Source organism: Crocuta crocuta, unplaced genomic scaffold (assembly GCF_008692635.1).
Source record: "Crocuta crocuta isolate KB4526 unplaced genomic scaffold, BGI_CrCroc_1.0 scaffold85, whole genome shotgun sequence".
NCBI classification, from domain to species: Eukaryota; Metazoa; Chordata; class Mammalia; order Carnivora; family Hyaenidae; genus Crocuta; species Crocuta crocuta.
In genome coordinates, this window is record NW_027530620.1 from 4,192,703 (window position 1) to 4,220,046 (window position 27,344).

The 27,344-nt window shown below is 39.7% G+C and overlaps 1 protein-coding gene across 3 annotated transcripts in view; it reads left to right on the plus strand.

Annotated features, from left to right (window-relative positions):
• Positions 1–27,344, plus strand: part of USP1 (ubiquitin specific peptidase 1) — a 110,314-nt gene that overhangs the window by 18,458 nt on the left and 64,512 nt on the right. For 2 of the 3 annotated variants that reach the window (XM_077768093.1, XM_077768096.1), the window contains exon 2: positions 3,495–3,629. The gene's annotated coding sequence lies outside the window, so the exon portion shown is untranslated. Of the gene's footprint in view, positions 1–3,494; positions 3,630–14,899; positions 15,006–27,344 lie in introns of all 3 variants that reach the window. The other variant, XM_077768095.1, reaches the window with a different exon arrangement.

Below are 27,344 nucleotides of genomic sequence, written 5' to 3' on the forward strand. Positions count from 1 at the left end.
TAAACTTAACTGAATTTTAATTAAAGGACTAGTGAAATTGAGCTTAAAGTCTTAATTTAAGAAAAGCTGTGTTTTAAACTTACAGTTTTATTAAATTGAATATTCATGAAAAGTAGGCAACTGCAAGTAACTCTTTCCATATAAAGAAGACTCCATCACATATTTTGAAGACTGAATTGAGAAGGGAATGCTTATAAAATCCATGAGATTGATTTTTCCTGTTAAGAGTATTGCTATTGTGAGTCTTCCTGACTTGTATTATAAAAGGAAAACAAAATCTTACCTTTATATAACTATTATTTTCGATGCTCTTAGACTCCTCGAAGTCTTACCTGCTCACCAGATTGTCAGCCCATCCAGAACAGAGGCCATGTGTCACACACATGCAACTATGAGTGTTCCTCCCCAACTAATCCCAACATCCACCTTTCCAAGGCCAAACACCTTGCACCACATAATCGTCATTCAAAGAATCCTCTGCATCAGGAAAGTCAGCAGGATCTTTAGGGACAGTTCTGGAAATTTGTGGGAATTTCTGGAAATTGTTAGGATAGTTGCAAAGCCCTACTGGCATTGAAGGTGGAGGGCCTAAGGATGCTGAATTTTTCAAGATTGCAATGATGTAAATTAACAGAAGATTGTATTTATATTGGAAACTTTACCAAGAGTTATTTATCATTTTGGGGGAAAAAATCACATTACTAATGGCAATGGCAAAGCAGCTCAAGGTGTTTAAGTCTTGAATCAAGACAACACTATCAGTTTTCGTCTGTGGGTGTCCATCACCCATGATGATTCTGCATACAACTCCATGCATATCACTTTATCCTAACTCGACTGAGGGAATTCCCAAGATTTTACGTGTGAAAATACATGTAGTTTAGTTAAATGATATTGTACTTTTATTTCTCCTTTATATGTCACTCAGGCAGTAGATTCACTTTTAAAAATCATGTTTAAGCACACTGTATATTGTCTATGAACTCCATTTCAGGACAGTAAAGGGGCATTACATAATATTAGTTGGGTCTGATAGGATAGAGAACTCCTGCTCTCCACCTTGAAACTCATCTCTGAAAGTCCCCTTCCTGAGGACCCTGCTCCTTCTGTGGCCCTCACAAGTGGTGGCTGCTTTCTTCCCCATCCTCCTCCCACTGGGCACAGAAGCCAGCTAGGTGTCTGCTTCCTCCTTTTTTCCAGTTCCAGATCTCTGTTCCTCTCTCCTCTATGAAAATCTCCAGTATTAAGCCTCACAGAATCAGACAATAGCATTCACTTCTTATTGCAGGCAGGTGTCTAGGTCCCTGGGTCTTGGGTCTTTACTCCTTGAAGATTTTAGTCCGTGTTCATTGTTACTCTCTCCAATAGTATGCCTATCTCCCTTCTTGACAGTGGTGACTTTCAAATAAAGCATAGGCAGAGACCAATCAGAAGCAAAGTTGTTCCCCTGGAAGGCCTCAGCCTGGGCCAGGTATTCTACTTTAATTGCCATGCTGGGTCCTGGGGCAGGGGCCAGGGTGGCCCAGGCAATGGAGGAGCATTAGGGGACTCAGGCAGTGGCCATTAACCAAGTGGTATGAAACAACGTCAACATTTTAACAACTGGAATGGACGTACAGATCCCACTAGCTGATATCAGAGTGGAGATGGTCCTCCCAAGCTCCTTGCCCTCTCTCCCCTTGTGACCTTGTCCTCCATTCTACCTCAGCCACCCACTCCATTTGTCATGTGCTAGACCCATGAACGGTAACTGTACCCTCTCCAAGATCTAAATTGTAAGCACCCCACTCTTAGACAACCAGCCCCCATACGTCAAGCTTACTGCACCCAGAGCCCTGCTTCCAGCAAATCAGCCACCTTATCAGGGCCTACAGTTCATTATTCCTCCCGTTTTTCACTAGGCCTCACCTCTCTCTTTCTTTTGTCCAGATGAGATTCCACAGTACTTCACCGTAGTCATTCCTTTGTGCACCAAACCCCCTTACCCTAATCATCCTTTTTTTCACCAGCCTGACAAAGGCAAACTACAGGAAATCCAAGTCTTCACCTCCTCCAAGCCTGAACTATGCACTTGAATGTAGCTAGAGAAAACCACACTACCAGGCTGTCTGGTCTCACTTTAAAACGTGATTGGTAACTGTGAATAGCCCTTTAGTGGATGATGCTACGGCATTATTCAGGCCTGTTACTTTTTCACTCTGCTAAGTTACCAGAATTATCTCACACCTCTTCTTGTCTCTTCAAACCTTCAAAACTCCTCTGCCCTTCTTACTCAAATCTGGTTGTTCTCAAGATTTTTTGGTCTCAAGACTCCTTTACACTCTTGAAAACTGAAGACCCTAAGGAGCTATTGTGTATATATAGGTCATATCTACTTGTATTTATTATATTAAAATTAACTGGGAAATTTCAAACATATTTCCAGTGTATTTCTTATTTAAAAATAACAATGAGCCTATTGTATGTTAACATAAATAACATTTTTTATGAAAAAGAACTGTATTTCCTAAGCCTAAAAAAATGTTAATGAGAAAAAAAACCATTTTACGTATTTGTAAACTTTTTCATATTTGGTCAAAGGGAAGATAACTGGATTCTCATATATGCTTCTGCATTCAGATTGTTACAATATGTAGTCTGGTTGAAGTATATCATGAAAAGTCTGGCCTCACACAGATACAGATGAGTAGTTGGAAAATGGAGGAGTATTTTAATAGATATTCAGATAATTGAGGATATTTTTCTTTGGTATTACACAAAAACTTGACAAGTGATTTTTTTTGTTGTTGTTTATTTACTTTGAGAGAGAGAGAGCGCGCGCGCGCAAGCACGAGTGGGGGAGGGGGGGAGGGGGGGAGGGGGGGAGGGGGGGAGGGGGGGAGGGGGGGAGGGGGGGAGGGGGGGAGGGGGGGAGGAGGGGGAGAGAGAGAATCCCAAGCAGGCTCCATGCTGTCAGCACAGAGCACAGAGCCCAGAGCAGGACTCGATCTCATCAACATGAGATCATGACCTGAGCCGACATCAAGAGTCTATGCTTGACTGAGCCACCCAGTGCCCCAGTAGTGATAATTTCATAACGGTTAGTTGCAGCGTGTATTTGAAGCCATATTACAAAGATTAATAAAGGGAAACCTCATTTAGGACGGATAGGGGGAGCTCTGGTGCACTACCCCTTGAGGTCAATTACAGACTCAACAGGAGGAGAGGACCTTCCTTGCCTGAGGGTACGAACCTACTATCCCCCGCCCTTCAACAAACCAGCCAATGAGAGCCTGTCACAACTCAGCCAATGAAAAGCCAGTATACTTTGACCTCTTAGTTTAAGCCAATGGAACTTTTTGTTTATATCAGCCTTCCCAAATGCCCCCTTTTCTCTCTAAAAGAGCGGTCCTTTCATGGTTCTACCCCCGCTTGCTTGTCCCAGGTTGCAATTCTGTGCTCTTCCAAATGAAGCTATTTTGTTGGCAAAATAATTGGCAGTTTTGGTTTTTCAGGTTAACGTTACTGGGTGATCAGAAGCGTGATCCAAGGAGGACACCCAACAGCCCCAAGGCTGGTGAGCAAACAGGGGCCGGTATCCACTGAGCAAATAGGACTCACTGCTTTCTCGCTGACCCTGGAGTTGGAAGGTAAGCTTCCTCCTGGATTTCAAGCTCCACAGTTTGTGTTTGAGTTCGCCAGGCGTTATTCAGGGCTTGTTTTAAGGCCCTGTTTGATTGGTTTTCTCTCTGAGAGTACTTGTTTGGCCTTCGACCTGATTCCTTTTCAGAATCGAACTGCTCCCGCTGGGGCTGTGCCAGTTGGAAGTGTGTTGGCCCTCAGTCTGACTCCCTTTTGGGACTGGACTGTTCCTGTTGGAACTGTGCTGGCCTTTGGTCTGATTTCTTCTGGAACCAGCCTGTTTCTGTTAAAACTGCGCTCTTTAGGAATTTTAAAGTAAAATCTCCAAGAAATAGAATCCCAGTCATCAAAATGCCTTGACGGTGCCCCACTTCCCTTACTGGGACTCTGGCCAGTTTTATGTCTAAAAACTATGGTCCCCCTCATGCACATGTATAACTAAGTGCACTAACTTAACCAAAAGTAATTTAGGACACCAAAATCCATTATGGGGAATTTTCGATCTTCCTAAACTTGTTTTACTCAAAATTAAGTTGGAAAACCAAGACTTCTTAGGAGAAAAGGGGGGAAAAAACTGAATGGAATGCCTATATAAAACCGTGAGGCTTTCAGATGTTTTCAGGATTCTAAGTTTGCCTCTTTGCAAAATACTATGTCTTTTTTTAAAAAGTTTTTTTAATGTTTATATACTTTTGAGAGGGAGAAAGAGAGTGTGTGCACATGCGAGCGGGGGGGAGGGGCAGAGATGGAGGGGGACAGAGGATCTGAAGCAGCCTCAGCCCAGTGTAGGGCTGGAACTCATAACCACAAGCTCATGACCTGAGCCGAACTCAGAGGCTTACCTGAGCCACCCAGGTGCTCTGCAAAGTGCTATTTCTAAATTAACCGAGGAAAACAAACAATTGAAAAGAGTCAAATGGCTTCTGAGACCTCTTCCCCCCTGGTCTTTTTTGTCTGTAGACACATGGCAGCCACACTGTCATCAAGCCCTGCCTGCGGCACCATTTTCCTCTTTCTGCTGAACTTCCCTTTTCTTCTGAATTGCTCACCACTCCCTCCTCCCCTGAACCTGTTAAAACCTATCTCTTTAAAGTTGAGTCTTTTGAGTGTCTAAATAAACGTCAAGTTTCTTGTGTTCTCTAGACTAACGCCGAATTACAAGCCATAGTTAAAGAGTTTCCTAATGTGACTGAGGACCTCATAAAGATTGCTAAAGAATTTAAGTTATTCAAACCTAGTAACGTAGTTTCATAGATTTCTATCACTTAGTCCACATGTTTGTAGATGAGGACCAGGCTGAACGTTGGATGAAACTAGCCAGAAGTGGGATTGAGAGAAACAAACCCCTAACTTTTAAGAAGATGCTAGAACACTCGCTGGTAATCTCCACTGAGCAATTATGAAAACGATACACATTCAGTAGAAACCATACTTTGAATTTTGAATTGTGATCTTTTTCTGGGTTGGCAACTTGGTATGATACCCTCTGGTGATGCTGGGCAGCGGCAATGAATGCAGCTCCCAGACAGCGGGCAACCATGAAGGTAAACAATCAGTGCTCTCACAACCATTCTGTACACATATCACCGTTCTGTTATTCACTCTTAGTACAGCATTCAGTACATTACATGAGATGGTCAATATATTGTTGTAAAATAGGCTTTGTGTTAGATGATTTTGTCTCAGTGTAGGCTAATATACCTGTTTTGACTACGCTTAAAATAGGCTCGGCCAAGCTGTGATGTTCGGGAGGTCTGGTCTATTAAATGCACTTTTGACCTATGATATTTTCAACATACACTACTTCATCAGAACATAACCCCATTGTAAGTCGAGGAAGATCTATGCACAAGATTTTTTAAAATTGCATGTTTTTTAAATTTTAAAATGTTTTTTATTTATTTCTGAGAGAGAGAGAGAGAGAGAGAGACAACGTGAGCATTTGTCTGTAGACACATGGCAGACACACTGTCATCAGGCCCTGCCTGCGGCACCATTTTCCTCTTTCTGCGGAACTTCCCTTTTCTTCTCAATTGCTCCCCACTCCCTGTGGGGCTGAGAGGGAGGCAGACGCAGGCTTCAGGCTCTGAGCTGTCAGCACAGCCTGACACGGGGCTCAAACCCACGAACCATGAGATCATGACCTGAGCCAAAGTCGGAAGCTCAACCGACTGAGCCACCCAGGCGCCCCGAAAATCGCATATGTTAATATCACCAGTGATCTCATCAGAAGTCTTTAAGTAATAGGAAGCTGTCAAGCTTATGAGGGCAGATACAAATTTCCCCAACTTTTAAGTTGTGCAGCAAGGCTTAAATTTTATTATATCAAAATAGCTCACAGATATCTCCTGTCAAATAGGCTCACTTTGTTCATTTTTTAGAAAATGTCTGGGGTGCCTTGGATGGCTCAGTTGGTTAAGCGTCCACCTTCAGGTCAAGTCATAATCTCTCTGTTTATGAGTTTAAGCCCCGCTTTGGGCTCTGTGCTGATTGCTTGGAGCCTGGAGCCTGCTTTGGATTCTCTCTCTCTCTCTCTCGCCCCTCCCCCACTCATGCTCTTTCTCTCTCTCTCTCTCTCTCAAAAATAAATAAACATTAAAAAAAAAATGTCTGCCAGATACTCAAGTCTGAATAACTGAAGTTGGCCTGTCAGTCATTCTTTCAAATGGTGTTCATAAGTAACGCTAGTCCGGTCTCATTTAAACAATGGCAACAGTGTTTTTCTTTCAGATACTTCTACTTTGGTATGCAGCACAGATGCTTTGTGTGTACTTCCCATTCAGTAGAGAATATTAAAAATATGTGTACTCAAGGGATGCAGATTTATAAAATTAATAATTTTTACTGCTTTGTCAAGGATATTCTTCAGTAAAAATTTTTTGCCCTGAAAGTGCTTAGTGGGGAAGAATGTAATGACTACCAGGATAGTTTGGGACTATATTGCTGTGATTCATGCTAAAGCACCAGCAGTGTTACCCACCATTGCTTTTACACCATCAGGACAAATGTCAACATGGTTTTCACAGGACAAACCAAGCATCTCAAAAATGGTACTTAATGCTTTGAAAATTCCAATACTGCTTGTGTTTATTGTATTCACATAAAGGAAGATCTCTGATGACTGGTTGGTGCTGACCTGGAATACAAGCAAAACTGCACGTCTAAGCATATATGGTTATTTGTGGGGGTTTTAAAAGTTCATTTATTTATGTTGCGAGAGAGAGAGCACAAACCGGGGACAGGCAGAGAGAGAGGGAGAGAGCATATATGGTTATTTGTGGGGGTTTTAAAAGTTCATTTATTTATGTTGCGAGAGAGAGAGCACAAACCGGGGACAGGCAGAGAGAGAGGGAGAGAGAGAATCCCAAGCAGTCTCTTTGCTTTCAGCCTGGAGCGCTAAACCCTATGTAGGTCACACTCTTACGACCATGAGATCATGACCTGATCTGAGGTCTAGAGTCAGACATTTAACCAGCTGAGCCACCCAGCACCCCTAGATTTGTTTTTATTTTAAGGCAACAGTTCAGTTCTACAGAGGAGATACTAACTCAGTCTTTTTGTTACTGAATCATTGAAAGGTGATTTCTGTGATTTCTTTCACCAACTTTTCATCGAGCAGGCATTCAGCAATGTGAACTATACAAGGTTTTATTAAGTCTCTCTGCTATTGTGTGTACATTTCCAGCCAATGAGAATATGATAGCTTACCTTATAAGGCACTTCCATAGCTTTTTCATTGCTGGTTTGAAAGGCCATAACAAACAATTATTGGACTTTAAAGAGCTCATCATATCTATGTTTAAAATACTCACTTTGTTTCTCTTTGTACCCTATGACTGGCCCCAATATGATGCTGCAACTTAGGAGACCCCATAGACTTTTAGAAAATGCTCTTTTGGATAAAAGCACTAAGGTAATTATTAGCATTTATAAAGCATCAGAAAAGATAGCTTTTGTCATACTTTTATTCCTTATTTACAGTTTTGCAGGTGTCTTTGGAGTATCTAATAGAGGCAGGCTCTGTGGGGGGAGGGGCCAAGAGGAGAGAGAGAATTCCAAGCAGGCTCTGCATGCTGTCAGCACAGAGCCCGACATGGGGCTCAAATCCATGAACTGTGAGATCATGACCAGAGTCGAAATCAAGAGTCAGACACTTGACCGACTGAGCCACCCAGGCACTCCCTAAAAGGTAAATTTTTGACAGCAGCAGAACAACTCATTATGTGTGGGTGGAAACAAAATACTGTTAGTGGCTGACTTCTTTCTCATGAGAAAAAACAGAGGCCAGAAAGCAGTGGAATAACATATTCAAGATGCAAGCAAAAAAGTGAAGAATTCAATTTCCAGAGAAACCATTCTTCACACTTATACATCCAGCAAAACTATCCTTCTGAGATGAAGGTGAATCAAAATATATCTCCACATAAACAAAAACTGAGGTGATTCATTGTTAGAACAACTGCCTAAAGAAATACTGAAGGAAATCCTCCATGCCAAAAGAGAATGACATCAGACAGTAACTCAAATCCAATTGTGTGTTTAAAGCAATATTTATAACCAGGTGTTACTGAGCTTATACAGATATAATGTAGATGGGAAAACAGACGCACAAAGGAGGTGGGAGGAAATGGAACTTTGCTGGAGCAAAGTTGCTATTTTTTGCCAGATGGAAGTCGACATTAACAAAAAGTAGATTGTGATAAGTTAAAGATGCAGGTATTGGGAGCACCTGGCTGACTTAGTAGAGCATCTGACTCTTGATCTCAGGGTTGTGAGTTCAAGCCCCACGTTGGGCATGGAGCCTATTTAAAAAATAAAAAAAGATGCAGGTATATGCTGCTTGCAGGAGTCGGGCCTCAACAAACTGATAGAAAATGAACATAAAGGGACAGAAGAAGACATCCTGCAAATATAGCAATCAGAAGCAAGCTGTTGTACAAATATGAATATCAGATGAGGTGGGCTTTGAGATGCAGAATTTGGTAGTGACAGGTGGATCAATGCACAATAATGAAGAGTCTACCAAAAAGATGTAACAATTATGAATTTGTATGTACTTTGTGCTTATTTAGGAAACTGTGCAGTAGCTCTATTCTAAAGCTATTTTTCTAAATTTTCTTCTAATTTTGTTTCCATAAGTAAAGGTTTAATATACAAAGAGCTCTTTTTTTAATTGTGAGAGGTTGATTATTTTTAATATTTAAAAAAAACATTAATATAATTAATTGAATAGTTATTATAATGGTCCTTTATTATGTTTGGGTGTCTGATATATGGCTAGATCTATTTATAGTAGCTCTATTTTGTTTTATTTGTATATTTGCATATATCCAAACCCATACTACACTGTCATATTGAATCTAACTTTCTGTCTCATTTGTTTAACTGGCAGTGACATAGATAAAAATATGTTTTAACTCTTTATTACATTTTTTGAGTAGTTGTGTGTTCTCTGTTTTGTTTTTATTTTACTTTATTTTAAAAGTGAATCTGAGAGCATTCTCCACTTAAAGGAACCTGAGCTCCTGAGAAAATGGCTGATTTCAGGACTAGTCAGAAAAGGTTCAAGTTGAGCCTGGAGCATGTTGTTATTACTGCTCAGAAGTCATGGGCCATGTCAAAAGAACATGGGAGCCAACTTAGTCGAGGAGAATATGCATATCAAACAAATAAGGATATTAACAGATTATAACCTCACTGCCGAAGACAATAATTCAAGCCCATGTTAATATAAATAAATATGTCAGTTAAACAAATAAAATAGAAAGGGAACAGTTTTCTAACAGTAGAATGCCAATCGACCAATGTAGAGTGAATGGTGGAGTTAGACAATCACTATTTTTTTTTATTTTTTTTTAAAGTTTTTCAATGAAATTTATTTTAATTTTTTTTTATATTTTTCTTAATCATCAGCATCAACCATCATTGATTCCCGTATTTAAGTCAATATCCCCCACAGCGAAATCAATCTCCTAATATTGCTCTTTGCTTTATACTTTATTCTTAATGCCATTGTGCTAATTCAGGTCTTTGTAATTTCTCCCCCTGGACTACTGGGCTGCCTTGCTCTCTGACTGTCTCTTTCTTTCTTTCTTTCTTGGCAGGGAGGGGCATACGGAAAGGGAGAGAGAATATTAAGCAGGCTTCACGAGTGCAGAGACCAATACAGGACTTGATCTCATGATCATGAGATCATGACTTGAGCCAAAATCAAGAGTCAAGACACTTTACCAGCTGAGCCACACAGGCACCCCGTGACTGTGGTCTTGACATCTCAGATCTATTACTGACCCAGTTGGGGTTATTTTTTTTTTTTATTTTTTACAAATAGTTTANACAATCACTATTAAGCAAGTATTGTAGTAATAATTCAAACAAAAATTATCACTGAATGCTGAAGCTAGAAGTTGAAACTTTGATGAGGAACAGGATATTTACATGACCTTAGCGTATCTTCCCGCAAAATACTTATTAACAACAAAAGGGAATTGCAAAGGAGAAAATAGCAACTTCACAATGGAGAAGGTTGGTAAACACCACCTTTTTCAAGTGATCAAGGTTAACATCATTAGGAATGGAGCAAACCATTGTCTATGCCTCTTGATATGATGGACTGCAAAAGACACAATGTCACGTGTCTGGTGATTCTGCCAAAGATGTAAAATCTGAATTTAATCATGAAGGAACATCTGATAAACCTGAGTTGAAGGACCTTCTACAAAATAATTAGCCTATGGTTTTCAAAAATGTCAAGGTCATGAAAGACTAAGAAAGACTGAGGAACTATTTTAGATGGAAGGAGATTAAAGAGATATTATAATGCAGTGTGTAATCCTAGATTGGATCCTGAAAAATTACTTTTTTTTAACTCTATAGGATATATTAAGTTAATGAGCAAATGTTTAATACTGTCTACAATTGAATAATAATGTCTCACTGTTAATCTTCTAATTTTCATAATTGTGTGATAGAGAATGTTCTTGCTCTTAGGAATTACACACTGCAGTATTCAGAGATAAAAGGGCAGCATGTCTGCAACTTACTCTCCAATATATGTATAAAAGCAAATGTGGCAAATGTTAAAATTTGGGGAATTGGATGAAGAGCACCCAGGAGTTCTTTGTATAACTTTTAAGCTTTTCTGTTAAGTTCTAGGGCACCTGGGTGGCTCAGTCAGTTAAGCATCCAACTCTTGATTTCTGCTCAAGTCATGATCTTAACAGTTTGTGGGATTGAGCCCAGCATCACGCTCTGCACTGGCAGTGTGGAGCTTGCTTAGGATTCTCTCTCTCCCTCTTTTTCTCTGCCCCTCTCCTGAGCCCTCTCTCTTAAACAAATAAACTTAAAAAATACTTTTCTGTAAGTTTGAGATTTTGCAAAATCAAAAGTTATTGAAAACTAGTACAAATTTTTACCTAAAAATTACTGACCTTTTTTTAAAATGTGAGTCTCAGTTATGTTTTTTGTTTTTTGTTTTTTTAATGTTCATTTTTGAGAGAGGGAGAGGCAGAGAGAGACACACAGAATCCAAAGCAAGTTCCAGGCTCCGAGCTGTCAGCACAGAGCCCGATGTGGGGCTCAAAACCATGAATTGTGAGATCATGACCTGAACCAAAGTTGGATGCTTAACCGACTGAGCCATCAGTGGTGCCTCAGTTATGTTTTTTTTTTTTTTTTTATCACTCTTTGGGACCTTGATAGTGCTTGTTCAATATCTATTTTTGGTATCCATTTTATGCTAGAGTCTAAGGACATAGAGGTAAACTTGCCCACATGAAATTCAGGAAATTCAGCTTTGCCCAATGTGAAGTTTTCAATCTACTAGAGAACAATTATTGTACAAATAATTGCATAAATGTAATTATGTGATCCATTCCTGCAACAACACGTGTACCTCACAAAGTCATGTGCAGACTGCGCTTCGTTCCTTCCTTCATTATGAAAGAGATGAAATCTCACTTTTTCTACGTGTCCTTTCTGTCCCCTAATAGAACTACAACCACAGGCGGCCAGTAAGAGCCACCCAGTGGACTCGTTGCTTCACTGTGTTTCTGTTGGAGGGCTGGGAATTAAAGAGGGAAACGATAGTGGTTGTTTCTCTGCAAGCTAAAAATCTTTCCATCTTGAAAAGCAATAAAGTCTGCTGTAGAAGGGCACATTTCAAACCTCCTGTTCATTACAGAGATAGGCATCTAAGGAACTTTGAGCCATGTTCTGGGTGACTTTCTTGAAATTTGAACAAAAAGGAGTTTGTTACAGGGCTCACAAAGGCAATTCTGAAAGCTTCATTAATTCTAATAACTTCCAATTAATTCATTAGTCACTTCCTGATATTCTGAAATCATGAGTTTTGAAAGCTGCTACGTTTAACCTTAGATTAAACTTAGAATGTTGTGATTCTAACTGGTCCAACCTAAGCTAACCTTTTAGCCATTTATAAAATGCAAAACAGAAGCCTGGGCTCAGGTCTGAGATGAGTAATTTGCAGTAATACTCTTCATTCGTGCAGTCTTTGGAATGAAGAATCCTGAAACTCCCAGAGGATATTAAGGATCTGGTGATAAATAAAATTAGACCAGGTGCTTCTTCTGGCCAGGGGCCTGAGGCATGATAACAGGGGATATCAATAAGGCCATAATGGGAATGCATCCAAAATTCTCCAGCTAACCCCATCCAGTGTAATTATAGCTTTCTGGCAAGGGAGTGAGGTGAGGTGGGGGCGCTGGGAGGCAGAGATTGTTCAGGAAACTTCCCTTCTGTCATCATTGTCCCTGTTAACTGCTGTGATCCCTATAGCGATCCCCCAACGTGTGTCTGGGGTGTGCGTTCCCCTACAGTGCTGCCTCCTTGCTCAGACCTGGTCTCTCACCATGGCTGTTGCACCCTCAAAACTATTCTGGAAGCAGCTGGTGCTGGCACCCCTACCCCCATCAGCCACCATGCATAGCTTTTAGCTCTTAAATGCAGGCATCACTCCATTTTTAGAAAACTGGACATGGAAATACTTCATTCCTCAGACTAATAAATTGAGAAATGAGGTTCAGTTCTATAAAAGGATTTCCCAGAAAATCCTTCTGAAAACTGAGCTTCCTGATAAGCAGAGGCAGATTTACTATGAAGCTGACTAGGCTCAAGCCACACGGTCCCTCATTTGCAGATGCCCTTCCAAGGCCCTGGGTGGATCCCCAACAATGTGTTTATAGAGCCATGTTTTTATAAGTTCACAAAAGCACAGGATTGTAACTGAAATTGGTTAAGGCTATCGTCTCTGACTACTGTAACTCCCACCACCCACTCCACCTCCATACCACTTTCCCTGGTGTTGAGAGCAATTTTAGGATCCAGGTAAAGAAAGAATGAGTTGAGTCTAAATCCGTGTAGTCTGGGTTGAATGGGACATTCTATGTGGTTCAAATTCACTTTGGTATATAGTTATTTGAGACATATCCTGGCTTAAGAATAGCTCTCAGGAAATCCCACCACAGGATGACCCCCTCACGCTCGTGATAGGAAGGGGCAGTGGTCATGAGTGTGTAAGTAATGGATCAGAAACATGTTGGAAGAAAGACTGGTTCAAAAGGCTTTCTGCTCACCAAAGGCCTTGGCCTAGTTGAGTCACATTCTCCCAAAGCCCTACTCTTGTGTGTGGAGTTCTAGTTTTCCTGTGCTCAGAGGCAGGAAGTTCCTTAGTGTGCAGTGCACACTGACCTTCGCTGGAGTGAGGTGAAATTAATGCCATCTTCAACTTCCAGCTCTCAGCAGAGTCTCTATGCTCGGCTGATAAAGACTGTAATAGACCCATTTCTGAAAAACTATATTTTTGTAAGTGAAATATTTAAGTATCTTGGAGGATCTCTGTATTGAGAAGTATTTCACGGAGAATCTTTATGTAAAATGGATACTAGCTTCCAAATTATTCTGTTCCAAGGTTTAATAATAATATTAAATTATAGCTAATATACTTTGGGATACTTGTTTTGTGCCAGGCACTATGCTAAGTATATTTAATGTGGATGATTTAATTTTCATATTAACTCAGTGAGGGAGTTGCTATAATTATCCCAGTTTTAGAGATGAATCAATTGAGGCTTAGTAAGTAACTTGCTGAGAACTTCCTGCTGTGAAGTGGTAGAAGCAACTTTCAAAAGTTGTATTCTGGGGCCCCTGGGTGGCTCAGTTGGTTAAGCATCCCACTTCGACTCAGGTCATGATCTCGCAGTTAGTGGATTTGAGCCCCGCGTCGGGTTCTGTGCAGGCAGCTCAGCCTGGAGCCTGTTTCAGAGTCTGTGTCTCCCTCTCTTTCTCTGCCCCTCCCCTGCTCATGCTCTATCTCTCTCTGTTTCAAAAATAAATAAAAACTCTAAAAATAAATAAGTTGTATTCTTTTGGGGCTCCTGGGTGGCTCAGTTAGTCGAGCATCCGACTCTCGATTTTGCCTCATTTGATCTCTTATTTTAGAGAGGGAAGGAGAGAGAGAACATGAGCAGGGGAAAGGGGCAGAAGGAGAGAGAGAATCTTAAGCAGGTTCCACGCTCAGCATGGAGCCTGACTCAGGGCTCCATCCCATGACCCTGGAATCAGGACCTGAGCCAAATCAAGTTGGGTGCTCAACCAACTGAGCCACCCAGGAGCCCCATAAAAAAATATTTTTAAAAAGTTATGTTCTTTTGAGTTTTAGGGATTGCTTTTTATGAAATATAATTTTGTTTCACAATTATGTAATATGTAAGCTTAGTTCTAAAGTAAAATCTATAAAAACATAGCCTTTATTCATTTCTCTTTGATGCTATTTCATCCTTCCCCTTTTTTGTGGTTTTATTCTTCCAGGAATTTGGAAGAATATGCACACGTACACAGACACACAAATATCATTCTTGGGTAAATGGTAGCATTATATACATACTTTTCTCTATTTTGCTAAACTTGAAGAAAATAAAACCAAATGGTGCAGTTGAACCTAATTGTGTAGAGTTGAAGGCATAATCATATGAAAACTTCTAAAGTGACTTTAAAACATAGTTATTTGATGACTGCTTTGATTACTTGAAAAGTAATCAAATACCAGGGAACCATCTGAGGATTTTGAAAACTGGTAAATTAAAGAATAAAAAATGTATCCTACTATTTCTAAATTTACTTCAAATATTCAAATATATGTGTTAATTGTACAGTTGTTGATGGGAAGTTTCTCTTCACTCAAGCATTTCAGCTACTATTGAAAGGAATGAGAGTTGGAGGGTCCCCATTTTGTAATCCCTAATGAATTACTCTAATGCAGGCAGTGATCCTCAACACTTACAACATCACAAAAAGGAGACAATGAGATATAACAAAGCTCAGAATGGAAGTACACACCACCACCTATATGCAGTTTTGCCAAAAAAGTAAGTAATTCAAACTTGATTCTGATCAAGTCTCTTCATCTGTTACAGACAGAAGGGAAAGGGGGCATGTTGAAGGACAGGATGACGATACAGTCAGCAAATTGTCAAAACATATTTTTAGAAAAAATAGATTGTTTAGGACTATCGGGGAACTCATAGCGACTACTAATGGATATTTGATAAAATTCAGAAGTTACTGCTCAGTTTTTAGATATGCTAATGTTATTGAGGGGTTTTTGATTCTTTATATTTTAGACATGCATTCTGAAATATTTACAGATAAAATATCCTGTCTAGGATGTGCTCCAGAATAATTCAGTGGAGTGTCATCTACATATGTTGCAAATGGCAGGAGTTTCTCTTTTTATGACTGAATGATGTTCATTTTCCTTATCCATTCCTTCATGGACACTTAGGTTGTTTCCACGTCTGAGCTGTTAGGAATATACTTGAGCTTAGAGGTCAAGATACCTTTTTGAGATACGGATTTCATTTTCTTCAGCTACATGCGCAGAAGTGGGATTGCTGGATCATATGGTATATATCTATTTTTAATTTTTTGAGGAACCTTCATACTGTTTTCCATAGTGGCTGCACCGATATATATTTCCAACAGTAGTGTCCAAGGTTTCTCTTTTCTCCCAGTCCTTGCTAGTGCTTCTTATCTGCCTTTTTGATAATAGCTATTCTAACATGTGTGAGGTGATATCTTGTGCTTTTGATTTGCATTTTCATGGTGATTAGGGATGTTGAGTCCATTTTCACATACCCATTGGCCATTAGCATGCCTTTTGTAGAAAAATGTCTGTTCAGATCCTTTGCTCATTTTAATTGGATTATTATTATTATTGAGTTTGCTATTGAGTTATATGAGTTTCTTGTATATCTAGATACTAACCTGTTTTCAGATATATAATTTGCAAATATTTTCTGTCATTCCATAGGTTGCCTTACATTTTGTTGATTGTTTCTTGTGCTTGCAGGACTCTTGGATGTAGTCCAACTTGTTTATTGTTGCTCGTATCTACATTTTACATTGTATTGAATTTCAGGGTCCTATTAGATACCCAAGCATGGATGTCTATATAGATATAGAGTCTGGAGCTCAAGGAGAGGATAGGGATGGAGATAAAATTTTGGGGTTGTATCTGGATGGCATTTGAGCTGTGGACCAAGATGAGATAACCTTGAGAATGAGGATAGGTGAAAGAGATGCTCAAATACTGACCCCTCGGCACTTCTGCATTTAGAGGTTCAAAAGGAGAAGAAGGGGCTAGCACTTGGCCAAACCCAGCTGAAGGTCAAAATGACCATCTATCCCCAGGGAGAGCACTCTACGAGGAGTTGCTTTCTGGGTATGGTACTAATAAACTGTGCATTCATAACCTCTGTAATAGCCACTGAGGTACCAGACATCTTAGCGGTATTGTTTGTTCTGTGTTTATTGGCAACTCCGATTTGCTTGCGATGAAGTTGAAGTTTAGAGAAGAGAAGCCCCTTACTTACCCAAACTCAAAGATCACGGGAGCACATTTAAACTTCAAAGCCCATTCCCATTTATGGCATGTGGCCATGGAGGTAGTGGCCAACACAACTTCAAGAGCACCATTCCCATAAACTGTAATGTGAATGGCGCCCCCTGGACTTGTGTAGTGCACAGTATGCCAAACCATATGTGGCAGCCTGCACCTTTCCTTTTTCTGTCTTGCTGCCTTGGCATCTTCCCTACAAGGTTCCACTACTTTTAACATAAATATCTAAGTCCTTCCAAAGCTTCCTGATAAAAGAGGCTTATCATGGTGATTATAGGCTTGAGCATTAGAGCAAAGCAAAAATTTGTTCAAGTTATAGCTCAGCCTCTTGCTAGTTGTAACCCCTTAAAGCTTCAGTTTCTTCATTTGTGAAATGAAGAAAATAAGAACAGCCACCTTCAAGGGATATGTAAGTATTAAAAAGAAAGAAGGCATGAGGAAAGTTTAGCATGCTTTACTCAATACTTTTTGTCTGGTATTAACTTATTTTTGCTTTTAACTACTCCTTTCTCAGCCTCGACATTGGTTCTCAGGGGAGACGGAAGGATTTATAGAAAGAATAGGAATCAAATTGGGTCCAAACCCGCCAGCAAATTAATGAAAGGGGCACCAGGGAAGAGGGACCAGTGTGCCGAACAAAGAATCACAGCTCAGCAAGTGAGGAAAACAATTTGGGTGACTTTGTTTGGATCTGTTACTATTCCTGTACAGGGAAAAGAGAAAAAAAAAAAAAAAAAAAGCTTGTTTTATTTCAAGTATAAAAAAGGCATTTGTCACAAATCTGGTTTTGTTTCTGTTTAGTTTGTGCACATAAGGAATTCCAGGGCTGTATGAAGGGAATTTTTTAAACCTCTGAGATCTAGGCTATTGGCCCTGTCATTCCATTATGGGGCAGGGCATTAGGAATTAAAGGCAGAGTGGCCCAAGGGATTGAAATCTATTTACAACCTAGTTACAGTATATCCTGTTTTCTCCCTGCTGTGCTGAGCTGAGTGTCTAACAAAAGATTCTTCCACATATCTGAAAATAAAATGAGGTTCTGGCGACAGTGTCTATGAGAAATTGACATAATATGTTTGGGTTTCATTTTTGTCAAAGGTGCATAATATTTTCCAGGTTTTCCTGCTCTTTCTTCGCCATTCTTAAAAGAAACGAGAGGAAAGAGGCCAGTCTTGAAAAGGGGGAGAAGTTCTGGCCAAGAGCCCAGGATCATACTTCTGGTCTCAGAAGGAAATGTTAAGTTGGGCTGAGTTTTAAATGAAGACAGGGGAAAAAAATTTTGTGTTCTGGAGTCTGACATCATCGTGCTCTGTGGCCTCCACCCCAACCTCAAACAACTGTGCAATAATTTTTTTAAATTTTATTTTTAATCTCTACACCCAATGTGGGGTTTGCACCCACAACCCCAAGATCAAGGGTCACATGCTCCACTGACGCAGCCATTCAGGCGCTCCACAACTGTGCAATGATGTAATGTTGGAAAAATTTACTTTTAAATTTTATTTGACTCATTTATTTTTTAAAGATTTTATTTTTAAGTAATCTCTACATCCAGTGTGGGTCTCAAATTCATGACCCTGAGATTAAGCCAGCCAGGCGCCCCTCAATTCACTTTCATTTAAAGACCTTGATCTGGTGTGAGGAATACAGCAGGATCATCCCACTTCTGCCACCTCCATACATACTTCATTCCACAGGAATAGGAGCAAAGGTGGACTTCCTTGGCCACCTTCAAGAATGTGCAAAGCGAATCCTTCCAAGAGAGAATATTCCATTCCTTTTTTTTTTTATAGAAAAATTTTACTGTATACAAAAGTACAGGCAATTGCATAATGAGCCCCCATGTAACCATCATTCAGCTTAACAATTACCAATTCATAACCTGTCTGGTTTCCTCGATACCCTTTACTTACTGAAACTAGATGAAGCAAATCTCAGCACTGGATCATTTTTTTCCATAAGTATGTATGTATCTTTAAAATATAAGAACTAAATTTTACATCACCAGAATCATTCCTATACTTAAAAAAATTAACATTTAATATTGTTATGTATTCATAATTCCCTGATTGTGTCATAATTGGTTATTATTTTTGGTTATAATCAAAACCCAGATAAAATCTATGTATTGTATTGATGATACATTTAAGTCTATTTTAATTTGAAGGTCACTCCTCCCTCCTTTTTCTTGCAATTTATTCACTGGAGAGACCAGATCAGTGTCTTAGAAAGTTTTCCATGTAGCCTGTATCTGGCAGATTCATCTTTCTTTGACTCCTGTATGTCCTGTAAATTTGTAGTTAGATCTAAAGACTTAGATTCCAGTTTGAGTTTTTTGGCAAGAATCCATCACAGGTGGTGTGAATTTCCATCAGGAGGTACATAATGGCTGGTTGTCTCTTTTTTGTGATACTAGCTATTGATAACGATTATATAAGAAAGCGTTAAGTTGGTGGTAGTCAACTTATCATTCTTTCAGATGTGTTTCCTTCAGAAATATTTTTAAGGAAAAACTCCTTATTGACAACTTGGATAAAATGCAGATTGTATAGGAAAGAGGCTGAGTGCTTGGTTTTTGGTTTTGTTTTTGTTTACTAGTTTTCAAAATAATAAGTTGGTTCTCTAGTAACCTGCAAATAGGACCAGTACATTTTTTTTTTACCAATGAAAATTTAAATGTAGTATAATAAATTTATGGATTTTTAAAATACCTTTGTGGTTTTAGTACATTGCAGTTATTATTCTTATTAACGTTCAAATTGTTCCATCTTTTACTAGTGGGAACTTCTTCAAGTTAGCCCCTGAGTCCTTCTAACACAACTCTAGTGCTTTCTAGTATGGCAGTACGGTCCAGGCTCACCTTATAATTTTCTTTTCTGTTCTAGATTTGGAATCAGCCATTTCTCCACAGAGTCTTGGTTCTTTTTGGTAGAAAATAAGACTCTGCACATTCTGAGTAGTACGTGGGCTCATTCTACTTGATTATTTGTTTCTAGGCTTTTTCTGCAGAAAAAGCTAGGAAATGCCTTTTTTAAAAAATAAAATGTCTCATGAGTTCATACTGCTACTTGCTTTTCAAATTCAAGACTTCAGGGTTTTAACTTAACCTCATCAGCCTCAAATCTGTGTTTCCTTTTGCCAGTATTAATTATTTTCTTTCGCTTGGATCAATAGTATTTTTAAAGATGTTCAGAGAAAACGATTCCCAGGTCTTCTGGAGACAGAATATGCTGCTGCTTGCTTCTCCACAGAAATCATTGATTTGGGCAAGGGCAGGGACAATTTACATTTTAAAAATTGAAATTGAAATGATTGTGTTTAGGAGCACAGGGACTTCTTATTGTTTTGTCTTCAGTTATCTCAAGATAACTGGTTGGAAAATGAGCTCCCAGAGATGGTTAGGTCAGCCTCAGAGGAACCAACTGGCTCTCAGAGAAGCAAGAGTGAGTGACCGGACTTGGTGTTTGTAGGAGTTTGGGGTTTGATTTCAGGTCACCACCCTTCTCACCTTGGGAGCCATTTGTAGATGAGGAGGTTCTGAAACGATTTCTGGTTGCTGGAAGTTATCAGTCTGAGGTCTGGGCAGGAGGACAGAAACTAGGACCCTGTGTGGGACACTTATTTGGGAGAACACATCACAAGAGCTAATAAAGCTAATAAGGCTTGTTGTTTTTCATGGGGCTTATCATCTTCTTGACTTAGGAAAAGTTGGTATCTATCTCCTACAAACTCCAGATGCCATCTATCATGGGGAGAACCTAAGAAGGAGAAATTTCCCAAGGCCTGATCTTAATACTGGAGCTTCTGGTGAGAGGCTGGCAGGTCTCCTGCCTCACTGAATTGTACAGTTACAGAATAGCAGAGTTGAAAAGTCTCTGATTCACCTAACCAGGTTTTCACCTTTCTTGGAGAAGGAGCTAGAGCCTTCGTTTAAAAACAAACAAATGAGGGGCGCCTGGGTGGCTTAGTCGGTTAAGCGTCCGACTTTCGCTTAGGTCATGATCTCGCGGTTCGTGGGTTCGAGCCCCGCGTCTGGCTCTGTGCTGACTGCCAGCTCAGAGCCTGGAGCCTGTTTCAGTCTGTGACTCCCTCTCTCTCTGACCCTCCCCTGCTCACGCTGTCTCTCTCTCTCCTAGAAATAAATAAAAAATATTAAAAAAAAAAAAAAAACAAAAAAACAAAGGAGGGCCCCTTGGGTGGCTCAGTCAGTTGAGTGTCTAACTTTGGCTCTGGTCATGATCTCATGGTTCGTGATTCTAGCCCCATGTCTGGCAAACTGTTGTCAGCCTGTCAGTGCAGAGTCCGCTTCGGATCCTCTGTCTCCCTCCCTGCTCCTCCCCTACTTGCACCCTCCAAAAAATAAATAAATATTAAAAAAAAAAAAAGATTAAAGAAACAAACAAATAAATGAAGGGTGCCTGGGTGGCTCAGTCAGTTAAGCATCAGTTACGGTTGATCAGGTTATGATCTTGTGGTTCATGGGTCCAAGCCCACCTTGGGCTCTGTGCTGACAGCTCTGAAACCGCTTCAGATTCTCTGTCTTGGTCTCTCTTTCTGTCTCAAAAATAAATAAACATTAAAAAAATGCAAACAAATGAATAAAAAAGCATGCAAGCAAACAAAAAAATAAATAAGCAACTTAGATCCATTTAATCATAGTCTCAGCAGAAGGTTGAGTAATCTCAATATTTAACCACTGCCCCCAGGGATTCTTATCTTTAGGGAAGTTTTAGAAACCTCATAATTCAACGCCCTCACTTTTCAGTGGGCAGATTGAGATGCATGTAGGGGAAGTGATTTGTCAAAGTCACCCAGCTGGAGAAGAGCAGTTAATATTCCTGAAGAACACATACCCTACAGTTACTACCCGTGAACACACCCACCTATAGATAACCATATGTTTTTCTTTAAAATGTTAGTTATGTGTTTGCCCAATGTGTTCATAGACAAAGAATATTATATACATTAGTATTTATTGGTCTCTTGTGGCTAAATCCATGGTAAGAAACACTCCTAAGTCATCATATTTTTTTTTTAATGTTTTTATTTATTTCTAGGAGAGAGAGAGAGACAGCATGAGCAGGGGAGGGTCAGAGAGAGAGGGAGTCACAGACTGAAACAGGCTCCAGGCTCTGAGCTGGCAGTCAGCACAGAGCCCGACGCGGGGCCCGAACCCACGAACCGCGAGATCATGACCTAAGCGAAAGTCGGACGCTTAACCGACTAAGCCACCCAGGCCCCCCCAATTCATCATATTTTTGTTTAGCTTTATGATCTCAGAAAAGTCTTTATCACAGCAAAAGATGTTTTCAGAACTTGGCTTTATGGGGAGATATAAGACTTTGAAATATAAACCTACCTTCTTGTACAAAGAACCCTAATGAGTCAGAGGCCTGTTTACAGAAAAACAAACATTTACAATTGGAAGCAAGATGAAAGCATAATACAAGGGTTATTTCCCTTATCTTGGACCTTGGCCAGAGTTTATTCACCTACATATGCTCAGTTGTCTTCAGGAATATTGTTCCTGGAGATAGTAATATGCTGCCAACAAAGATTTTTTTCTGATCAAAAATTGGGAAATGCTGCATGAGGCTACCCTGTCTTCAAAATACAGAAAGCATGTTAGCCTTCTGCTTTTGGGCCCAATGGCAGAGGAAGAAATAGACTACAAACCTTGCACATATTGATGAAAAAATGAGTAGGAGTGCTCCAGGTTCAGAGTGAGTTAAGGGAGAACATAGCTTGTTTTTTAAAATTAGATGCCATATGACACATTACGTTTTCTATTTTGCCTTGATTGCTGGAAAGCCAAGTTCTAAATTAATACAATAACTATTTTATTCCAGGTTCTAGTCTCAATTACTGGCTCCCTTCTCAGAGGCCTTGTTTATTTTTAGCATTCTATTATACATATGTTTTTGTTAGCAATAACTTCAGGCTATTGCAGGAGGTATGAGTTCTGGGGTTGGACACACTGTGGACAAGTCACTTATTTGCTCTGTGTCTTAGTTTCCTCATCTGTTTGGGGAATGCTGAGAGGATTAAATAAGACAATGTTCAGAAAGTGCTTGGCACAGTACCCAGGACATAGTAAGCATTAGCATTAACTGTACTTAACAACAAAAATTAGGGAGTATGATACAAATTATGAATACCTTAAATAAGTACTTTGCACAATCAGATAAAGCCATTTTATCGTTTCAGTCTATTATCCCAGAATTGCTCCTCATAATAAAAGTGAATATTTAAATAATGCTTACAGTGTGCTAGGTACTTTTTGGTGTGTTTTACGTGTTAATTTATGCAAATGTTTCTTTCTGATATTTATTGATGGAAATATTTTGACCTGTACAACAACCCCTTGGGGTGGGACTATTGCTTTCTTAGTTTTACAGATGAGACAGGTGACTGAGAGACAGAGAGGGAACTTGCTCAAGTTCATAAAGATAGAGATAGAAGTGGGGTTCACCCTCAAGTACTCCAACTCTAGATTGGTTTAACCACAGTGCATTCTGCTTCCAGCCAGTATTCATGGAGCACTCACTATGTGCCAGGTTTTGTGCCAAAGGCATTACCTGTAGCATCTCATTTTGTCCGTCCAACAACCATGTGATACTGGAAGGTGCCATTTGAAAAAAAACAAAAATGAAAACCTTGGCTCTAATGTAAAGATTATATATGAAACCATCTGCTAATGAAAAGTTTCATCAAGATTTATACATTATTTCCTCTCTGATCATGGAAACTCTTTGTTAATAGAATTCATGGTTGAAGAGTAGAAGATCTTGTGTGAAAAGGGACCAAAATAATGAACAAAACCACAAAAGCCCTTATAAATATTCATCTTCATTAAAATGAAAGCAGTAAAGACACTACACTCAATAGACTAGTCATAGCATTTCTCATTCTTGGTTACTAACAACTCAGTTGTCTATTGCATCTCAACAACCCAGTTGTAGGAAAAACATGGCAGCTGTAACAAGACTTGGAATGATTTGCACTTCAGATTCACTCTGAAATTTTTGGCAATGTGGGATAATATGCAAATATATGTGAGAGGCCTAGAATTTCTTTTAAAGACAAACTGGTATTCATAAAAGGATTGCTATGTCATTGGAGTTTTTGGGTCCACATCTATGAGCTGAGTGAAGAACATTGATATGTCTCCTGAAGATGAAAATACTTGCAAGGAAGAGAAGCAAGAGAAGTTCTTTCTGCTCTAGGATTACTTTTCAGGTTTAGGATGCTATGACATGAATCCAGCTAAACCTAAGGGCCTAGGACAAACTGTTTTGCTAGTATTATCCACAAGCCATTAAAAAAAAAGTTGATTTCTTTGAAGTATAGGCCACTTGAAAATTCTCCAAGACAACCTCAGGGCTTTGATCTACTAATCAGAAACATGAATGATTAATGCCTTAGTGAAGCAGCTTGGTTGCTGGTGAAGCCTGGCATTTCAATGTGTGCTTACTGTTGCCAATCAGACTCTCAAGACAGAATATAGATGCAGATGTACATTGAGAGTACCCTTAGGATCAACACCTGCGGATGGGAAAGGAAGGAAACGGGTGGGCAGAAGGAGAAGGCAAGTTGTTGAATTGCAGGCCCAACTGTCTCACCTGACACTCACTGGGAAAATCGGGATTGAATTGGCCTCTGAGTTGTCCTGCACTGGGTCAAAATGGCCAGGCCACTCCATATTGGATTTGGGCTACCCCTGAAAGGGTATAACCTTGGAGGAAGCATTTTTCCAAAACTAAAGCAATCTCAGAAGAGGTCAAGAGTGGTCTACTGAGAGCACTTCCATCAACTGGGGCAATAAGCCCTTCCTGGAAAAGGATGTGGGTGTCTCATGTCTACAACCACCAGGACTCATAGGACCATTTCCACTCAGTTAAACAATTATTGTTAAACCTCTGTAAGGGGAGCGCATTAATAGGAGTAGAAAAAACCTCCGATATCTATTATCACCAAAGTCTTTCAGCTTAGGGCCTTTCCAAGATCCAGGAGTTGAGAATCTGTTTGGGAATCTCTCAACTCTCTTGTCTGGGTTGGTAGGAAAATGAGGATAAATTTAACTGGAGTGAGGGTAAATCATGCTCAGTGAACTAAAGAGAGAGAAAGGAAAGTTGTTACATTTGTGAGGAATGATTTGAATATAATAATAATAGTGATAGATTTTACTTTTCAAAACTGGGAGGAAATTAACCAAAGTATCTGTGTGGATTGAGGACATTATGCTAAGTAAAATAAGTCAGTTGGGAAAGACAAGTACAGTAAGATCTCACTTATAGGTGGAATCTTAAGAAAAGAAAACTCATAAAAAGAGAATAGAATGGTGGTTCCCAGGCAAGAGGAGTATGGGAAATGGTTGAAGGTGGTCGAAGGGGTCCAAACTTGCAGTTATAAGATGAAAAGTTCTAGGGATCTAATGTAGAGCATGGTGACTATAGTCAACAAAACTGTATTGTATACTTAAAAGTAGCTAAAAGAGTATCTTAAAAGTTGTCAACACACACACAAAGTTAGCTATGTGAGGTGATAGATATGTCAATTGACCTTATAATGCTAATCACTTTGCAATATATGTATATCAAATCATCACATTGTACACCTTAAATTTACACAATACTATATGTCAATTATATCTCAATGAAGCTGGGGAAAACTCAGTCAAATTATAACACACACACACACACACACACACACACACACACACACACACAGTAAAACCTTGGTTTGCGAGCATAATTTTTTCTGGAAACATGCTTGTAATCCAAAATACTTGTATATATTAAAGTGAATGTCCCCATAAGAAATAGCGGAAACTTAGATGATTCATTCCACAACCCAAAAATATTTATATGAAAATGATTACAATTACAATACAAAATATAAAGGAAAAAAACAAATTAACCTGCACTTACCTTTGAAAACCTTCGTGGCTGGTGTAAGGGAGATGAGAGAGGAGAGTTGTGTAGGATGACTTTCACTATCACTAACGAAATCACTGCTATGTATTGGCTCAATGGAATCTTTTTCTTTTCATGCAACTTTAACAAGGAACTTATCCAGTGACACTTGATTTTGCCTTCTTTTGAGGATTTTGCAGAAAAAAGCATTGTATTGTTGTTAAACAGATTCATTGCTTGCACTGCTACAGCCTTATTTGAATGGTGCTTTTCTACAAAATTTTGCACTGTTACGTAACCACATTTTACACATCTCCATAATCGCATTTGAAGTATGATTCCTGCACTTTTTCTCCTCCCCCTCTGCAGATGAAATCTCCATAATCTCTTGCTTTTGCTTGCGATGCTGTTGGTGGTCAGCTCCTGGCCATGTTCCTCCACCAGCTCTTGAATGTTGTCCTCATTCACCGCCAGTCCCATGGTCTTCCCCAAGGACACAATTTCATGGACAACTGGCTGCTCCTGTTCATGAGCAAGCCCCTCTTAGTCATGACCAAAAACCCAATCAGGCCACACCTTTCTCTGAGCAGAATGGAGGGTTCTCTTGGTGACCCCATCCCAGGCTTTATTGATGATCTTGAAGCAGGTCATGATATGGAAATGATTTTAACAAAACTCTCAGAGGTTTGTTCCTTCAGTCTCCTCGAAGCATCACTGAGATAGTGCTTTGGTGTGAAGCTTTTTAAAGTTTGAAATGACCTGCTAATCCATGGGCTGGAGTATTGGAGCAGTGTTGGGAGGAAGGAACTTGACCTTAATGGACTTGAATTCCTCCAGCAAGTGGTCCTCAAAGCCTGGAGGATGAGCAGGAGCATTAGCAATAACCAGCAAGGCTTTGAGTAGCAGATTCTTTTCTAAAAGGCATTCTTCACTGAAGGACTGAAGACCTTGTTGATCCACTCAACAAATAAGATACGGTGACCCAAGTCTTGCTGTTGGGCCTCCACATAACATTTAACTGGCTTTTGTGCACCTTGCATTTCTTGAAGGCTCATGGATTCTCAGAATGATACATGAGCAGGAGGTTGACTTTGAAATAGATGGTCCTTCATGGGCTTGTGACAAGGCATTACATTCTTTTCTTCTATAATGTAGGTCCTCTTTGGCATCTGTTTCCCAAAATGTCCCTTCTCATTGCAGTTAAAACTTGCTCCAGCAGGTAACACTCAGAAACCATGAGCTTCTGGAACTCAGTAGTGAATGCCTCAGCTGTCTTAGCATCTGAACTCACAGCCTCTCTGTGCCTCAGAACACTATGGATGCTACTTCTCCTCTTAAAGTTATCAAACCATCCCTTGCTTGTCTTGAAGCCTTCTTCATTTTCTGTTGATGTACTTGGCAGTTTACTTATGAGGTCAGCGTACAAGGCCTTTGCCTTCTAGCAGATAAAGTTCTCGGTCACAGTATCACCTGCTAGTTGCTTCTCATTTATCCAACCGAGAAGTAACTTTTCTACATCTTCCAGAATACATGGCTGTTGCTTTGATATTCTTGTGACTCCTTTTGCTGCTTCTAGCCCCCTTACTTCTTTCTTCTTTAATATTGTACAAATGGTCAATGTAGACTTCTTATAAAATCTTGCAATTTCAGCCAGTCACATACCTCATTTGTACTTCTCAATGATTTCCTTCTTAACTTCCACTGTAATCATATTCTTACTGCCTTTCTTTTCAACCTTTTTCTGCATGGGGGCCATTGGATATGCTTGCATGGATGTTGACTACAGTACAGTATTAATAAACCCTTGTCATATACTGTATTTAATGCAACTGTCAATAAGGCAGCAGAGGAGAGGGTCTATATCTACAGACAGCCTGACCTAGAATGAAGCA